The sequence below is a fragment of the Dryobates pubescens genome, chromosome 13 (assembly GCF_014839835.1).
Source record: "Dryobates pubescens isolate bDryPub1 chromosome 13, bDryPub1.pri, whole genome shotgun sequence".
NCBI lineage: Eukaryota > Metazoa > Chordata > Aves > Piciformes > Picidae > Dryobates > Dryobates pubescens.
Genome location: NC_071624.1, coordinates 13,013,495 through 13,020,771, shown reverse-complemented (window position 1 = coordinate 13,020,771; position 7,277 = coordinate 13,013,495).

The window sequence follows — 7,277 nt, the reverse complement described above, 5'->3', positions numbered from 1 at the left end:
TGAGAGGATGCAATAAATCCCTCAGATGTTTCCACTCTCCACAAATAACGTTTAGCCTTTAATATTTGTTCATTACTATCAACTAAAAAAAAAAAAAAATTACTGAACTTTTGTCCCTTCAACTTCCACAAGCGATGCTTTGTTTCTCTAAATAAACTTTGGAGAAGCGATCCCTCCATATCAAACTAGGGATTTGAATTGAAGGCCCATTTGGGACACTTGAGACTACAAAGGGTTACACATAAATAAATGCCACATTTGCCTATTGCAAAAGTTTTCTCTGTCCTTTCTCAGTCACAACAGGGGAGGAAAAAGCCGTCGTTTATTATCTAGCGCTGGGCAGGAGCAACCCCTCCAGAATGTGCTCTTAGATTTGGCCGGCTGAAGAGGGACTCTTCCCCCTCCCTCCTCAACAGCAGCTCCTTTTGTTCTCCAGATCTCTTTCCCAATTTCAAGCTTCACTTGCAGATCCTAAGTTTGTTTGTTAATGACGCTATCACCATCTGGCTCGTCCTACTTTCCAAAAGATATAAATCTCCCCAGTTTCATTGCCTACATTATCATTTAAGTGCCACCATAGCTGGAAGAAAAATATGCTTTCAAGGCTGCAAATTCTCTTGCACGGAGAAACTTCTCCGGGCGCGGAGCTGCCGCCCGCCCCACCAGGCCGCGGGCCGCCTTGCACGGCTTGCTTCAAATGGATTTAACCTTGCAGCGGTGCTGGGAGAGGGTCAGACAGCACCATTTAAGTTTTCCATCAGAAATTTAAGTGAACCTTCTCCCCCCCTCCCCCCTTTTTTTTTTCCTTTACTTTTTTTTTTTTTTTTTCCCCTCTGTATGTGTATGTGTGTTTAATGCATCTGCCTACTATGAACCGTTATCTTTGGCGGGCAGAGGGATGCTCGCCCACCCGGCGGGAAGCCGGCAGGATGGGTCCTGCCCCTGGCAGGCTCCTGTTTTCCCTTACTCAGAGTGAACCCCGCTCCCCTCTGCCATAAGCACATATTCCATACATGTGAATAAACCTTTCCCACAGGCGTTGTACAGTAAAGGGAAGAAAAGTTTGGGCTTCTCTTAGTGCAAAGCGGTTGGAGATTTGTGTGCGTTTAAGCATAAAAGGGCGGGGGGAGGGTGAGAAGGAATGGGGGAGGGTGTTGGGTCGGTTTGTGTATGGGTTCCACAATGACTCTATTTATTCGCTGCAACCAGCCTGGGCAGATTGAATAGGCGAGAGAGAGACACTCAGCCTTCCCAACGCGTGGGCTTTGTGGGATCTAGTCCCCACTAGCAGATTTCGACTGCTAATTTCCCATTCTGAGGGGCTCTCCTGCGAGGAGACCTGGCCATGCCCATCAGTTCTGTCTCCCCTGAACACCGACCGTGTTTCCAATCCTAGACCTCTCTGCGTGGAAGTTTAGCGAGGGGAGAAATTTAAACCCTTATTTTTGCCTTGCAGCTGTCTGGCAACATTTCTGTGGGGCAAAAAAACCCCAAACCCAAAAAACAGACAAAATTTTATTTAACGATATGTACATATACGCGGGCACACATTTAGACACCAGCACCAGCATTGTCAAGTGAGGGAGAAGGAACTCCTTTTAATATGGGGGGAAAACCCCAACCCACCCAGGGATTTTTTTCCCCCGAGCGATCTAATTGTTATAAATAATTATGGATTAAAAGAAAACTCACTTGTTATGCACTTCTAATACTGTGACTGCATAGAAGAGAAAGGGGGCCAAACCAGTGATTAATTAATATCGCACTGGCGTAGCTGTTCGCTCGTGAAAGGCCGTTCTCCCCTCGCCGCTGCCGAGTTATCATTCCAGCTTGAGTCATGTGTAGCCAGGAAGGGATCTTGTTTATAAATTTATATGACGACCTTTTCTTTGTGTGTGCTCTAAAGTTGATATGGACAAATTGCAGAGGTATACAATTTAAGTAGATGCACTTTTAATCACCGATCATTAAAATGGTTATGTTAAATATACTCAATTACATGCATGACTTCACCCTAACAGTACTTTCTATTCTCCCAGCTGCTCACGTATTCCTTAACTATAGTCAGCAGAAGAAACTCGATTATGCTGAATCCATACATTTCTATGGATTTCATCAGCCTAATTAATGCTTCAGTGTGGTCCATGTGTCTGAATGGTCCCTTTGCTATTACTTGGGTAAGGAGGCAGTGCTGGAATGCAGAGGGTCTTTCTTTCAAAGATACCCATGGGGGTCACTCTAGGACTCTAATGGCAAAGGTAGCAAGTGTTAAATAGCAGAAACATGCAGAAAAAAGGAAGGCAGCGATGTAAAAGGGACATTGATACTGTAGGTATGCCCAACAGGTCAGTGATGATAATTAAAACGCTTAAAGAAGAAAAGGTAAATGGAAAGCTTCCACAATCCTCAGCGTGCCTGGTTAAAGCAAACAAACCAGCTCACAGAAATGCACCTTGCTGATCCCGGGAAAAAAAAAGGGGGGAAAAAAAAAAAAAAAAAGGAGGTTGACAACAGGTTTTTAGCCTAACTACCCGTCAGGGCAGCCTCTTTGAGAGCACTGCGTTTGCATGCCTCATCTCTTCTCTAATGGTTTCGTTGTCAAAATGCAACCTGTTAGGGAGAGGTTGCCCGACCAGACTGCAACCTATCTGGGCACCTCCGGGGGGGTTCCTGCTGTCACACCTCAGGCCAGTACAGGCACACACGAAGCTCCAAGAAGTAGCTCTTCCCCTTCTCTTCCCAGCTTTCACCCCAAGTGAAGAAATTATTAAAATAAATGGATGCGTTGCAGATTCAGCACCAACAGCCAATGGCAGGTTCTATAATCTTAGCATTTAGTGGGATCTAAAAGGCAAGAGCACTTCCTGCTGTTCCAGCAACATTTTAATCCATGAGAAATGCATCAAGATGTATTTATTTTTTTGTTCCCACCTGTTGTAGTAGAAGACCATCTGATCACACCTTTCTCTGTCTGCTGGGAGATGTGAGGGGAATTCACAGTTCTTGTCACCTACTGCACTGCCAAGAACGTGGTGATGGAGCCTGCATCTCTTCCCTGTTTTTCCACAGTGCTCTCTGCAGTTCAGTTGTCCTAATGTGGAGCCAATGTCTTGCTGCAGCCTTCATCCTTCCAAGTGGAGAGAGAAAGCAGGGAAGATTTCAGATCTATAACCAAATTATAACCTAGGAATTTTATGCTTGTCATGCTAATTTAATGACTTTTATAGTAAGTGTAGACTTTCTGTCTTTTGAAATTAGCTCTTCAAAATGCTTTGTGTAATGACAGACACTAGACGTAAGAGACAAATGCATGAGCAATAGTGGGATAATAATCTGGCAAACACTGTGGCATTTAATATCAAGATGGAGAACAAAGTGCATTAAATCTCAGCGGAGATGTACATCACTGCTCAGTGTCATTGGTCCACACCTAGCCTCCAGAGTGACCCAAAAGGATGGTGTCCTCTGACAGCCATCCATGCCTGGGTTCACCTAGAAAATGAGCAATGCCTGATGTTGAGTACAAAACAGTATTTTATGCAGTGCAGGACCTCTTTGCTGTCTGGAGATGCTCACATGTGTCTGAGCACTGCACAGGCTGGTCCAGTTGGGCCTGGCTCCTTGCCTGGCTCCCAGTGCAAGGGGAAGTACACGCTGTGCTCACATGTGTGGTTCTGAATGTACACATCCCTTCCGTCCTTAAGGGTGTTTCTGTGCTCTGGTGTTTTGAGTGGTCCAGAAACCTGTTCAGGAGATGATCTTGATAACAAAGGGAGGGGCAAACCCAAAGCTATAGGTGTATTGCGATCTGGGCGACTCACTCATTGCCTATAATTGTAAATAAGGTAAGTTCACACGACGATCGAGTAACGAGGGAACAAGAGGCCTATTTTAATCAGGTGGTTATCTCTCCTTGGTGGAGAGCAGAGCTCCATTGCTCCTGGCCTTCTCATTGTGTCCTCCCTCTTGGAAATGACAGCTCCTTCAGAAATAACCAACTCGGTCCCTGGATGGGATTTCAGCTCTTTTGCACTACACATGTACCAATTGTCATTTTACAGCTACGTTGAAATCTCTAAATTATATAAGGGTACAAACTCGGCCTCATTAAATCCCCCATTTTGGATAGCCTCAAGGTTGGAGAGTGTATTGCTGTAAGACAGAGCAAATATGCAAATGAGGAACGAAACGTAGTGGTACTTAAGCACACTCCCTGTCTCAGCTCCACAGGTTTCATCTCCCCCCATTAGAGCGTTATAATATTACAAATGCAACAGTTTGTGAAATCAAACTATCTGAAATCCTGTTTCTTCATTCAGTCCACGGGTCCCTTTGTGGTGGGGACAAAACCACAAAGATAGGATCAAACACCATAGCCTGACAGAGCTTCCTAATTTGCAGTTAGAACCCTCCCCTTCCAGAAAGCATCCGAACGTGCTGTGCGTGAGTTGTTTTCTCACGCATGTCCCCGTGTTCATGGACACATCAGGCTGTACAGAGGAACAGAGGACTGAGGGCACAGGTTACCCCGCAACTTGGAGCACACGCTGCCCACAGGTTGATTTTTTCCTCTCAAGCCAATGTAAAAATAAACGTTTTGGTGGGAAATCTGTGCCTGCGCGGCTGCCACTGCCCGCACTTCACACCCCCGCTCCCGCCCATAGGTGCCGCCGGCCTGGGGTTCCTCCCGACACCCCTCCAGGGCACCCCGAAACAGATGAGCTGAACCCCGCTTGGCACATCGCTGCCAGCGCTCCCGAGAGGGGCACGGCCACTGCTGGGATTGCCCTGCAGTGCCCGGGGCAAAGTCTCCCCCAAAGTTAGGTTTTCCAGGAGGGGGTCGCTTTCACCCTTTTTCCAGCCCTCGCAAGAGGGTCAGTGGTTTAACCAGGCGTCACCAGGACTTCGGTTTATTCCCGGCCCACTGAAGCGTGTGGCTTTTAGTGACTGATGGCTGCTGTGGCTGTACGCGGCACAGTTGCTCTCACGGTGCGTGCTCCAGATGGGCACGTCCCGCAGGCTCGGGGCGGGGGGGCACGGCCGCTTTGGAAAGGCCACCGAGACACTGAGATTTGTTCTGGGTCAACCCTCCCCAAACGCCAAAGTTGGGAAACAACTTTCGCAGCGTGTGTCAGGGAGGGAGGGGAGCGGTGGCGGAGGGGCAGCGGGTGCCGCGGTGCGGGGCACCCGGGCTGGGGGACCGCCGTGCCTGGGGCACACCACCTCTCCCCCGCCCGCCCTAGCGCATCGCCCTCGCCCCTCTGGTTAGTTCTTCCTACCCGAGCCCCGGACGCGCAGACAGCACGTTTCCAAACTTTGAAATGCCAAATCACGTTATTGCTGCGGCAGGAGGCTGCTTTCGGATCTGTGACAGCTGAGTTTTCCCTATCGATTATGTGACACTGCAGTTCATTTACACAGCTCAAAAGCTTTAAGACACTGGAGGAGCCCCCGGTTTAACCCGAAATCCTAACAGAAAGTGAATCAACTTTCTGGCCAGTATTTAAACTGATAGATCAGAACTTAATTCGGAGAGACAGAAAGGGAGAGAAACGACAGCACGGATTTATCTTGCCCAGCGTCCTTCGCTGAAACTTTAGAAACTGCGACACGGAAAATCCAGGGCCGAAATGCTAATGAAAGCAAGGCGTTTGGCGTCCAGAGATGTTCTGGGTTTTAGAAAGCAGATCACTGCACTCGGGGGTTTATGCATGAAACACGTGCGTGGGCTGGAGCTGCCCAGGGGCAGCCAGGCTTCGGGGAGTCCCTGGCCATAGGGACAGGGTAGCAGCTCCCGGCGTCCCTCCCGGCCGGAGAGTCCCGGCACAGCGACCGGGAGGCAGGCTAGGGTAGGGGGTGGCGGGGGCATTTTCCTTGCTCACATGGGGACGGGACCGGCCCCCTTCTGCTGCCGGGCCCTTTCCTTGGCTTCTTTAAGTGGGGGCTTTCCAGGAGTCAGCCCAGCTCCCGGTTCCTGCTGCTCTCTCCCTCTGTCTTTGCCGAGGTTTCATTACTTGCTGTTAGTGCCTGGAAACAATAAAGAATGTGGGACTGGGCTTTTATTGATTATTTGTCACCCTGTATTTGTCAGTTTCAATAACTTTTCCTGAAGTTTTACTTACGGGCACTTGAGCTTTCGGATTAGGCCAGCTCTGCGGATTGCAGTGAGGGGTAATTATCTGCTGGCCTGCTTCCCTGCAGCCGGAGAGAAAAGAGCATTAACGTATAGAATGAGCAGGATCCGGCCTAAGCCCCCCTAAAGCGCTGCCCAGGCCAGAGGCGGGAGCAGCCAGGAGCTCTCCGCGGCCCTGCCAGCTGCCCCTCCGGACCCGCCGCTCCCGCCTCCTCCACCCCCGCTCGCCCTGCCCCGGGTGCAAAAAACCCACGGCCGCTCTCTGCCTCGCGGGTGCCTGGGCCGGGGGCTCACTCAGGCTCTCGAAGTCCCTCTCCCCCAGTTTTGGAAGCGAGACATCAGTCCTCGAGAAATGGCCCCACTTCCAGGTGGGGAGTGGGCTCGCTGGGGCCCGAACCGGGGCTTTCGGCAACGTCCAAATCCCCGGGATTCAATTAAAAAGCTGGCTCGCGCCGCTGGCGGGGAGGCGAAACAGGGGGATTTGTATTATGAAGATCGACTCTTCAGAGCTGCCCGCCCAGCAGCCCGGCCGCTCTCCCGCCGGCGGAGGGGACACGGCTGCCCCGCGCGCCCCGGACCGAGCTCCGGCGGCGAGGGGTGCACGGGGACGAGACCCACGGGCGGCCGGGAGAGGAGCTATTGAAGGGGCTGCGGGGACCCGCCGGGGGTGGGCCCGTGACTCTCACAGCCTTTTCAGAGATGTGTGTGTGTGTATGTCAAAGAAAAGACCTTATCTCTGTCCCTCTTCCTCTCCTAATAAGTTTCCTGCATCTCCCAAGCGATGTGCGCTGCTCCGTAGGTACTGCAGATGTACTCATTTGTAAGCACACTAAAGGCAAGAGAGCATAATCGTTCCCCGGTCTGGCAGGGTGCCTATCGCATACAGTATAGCGTTTGATGTACTGTATCTCATACCACTGCAAGCTAAGAGACAAGTGAACAGAGAGTGCCCAGTTACACAGGATTTAATTACAGCGGAATGCATTCTCCATGCTGATTAGGAGAAAAATCAATCGGGGGCTTATTTGCCACAATGAACCAAAGAAAACAATTTATTAGAGCAATAATCTCAGCCCCAAATGGTCTAAATATTATTGTTTCAATTGCATTGGGGGAATTCAGGCTAAAAGTGTTACAGAGAGAA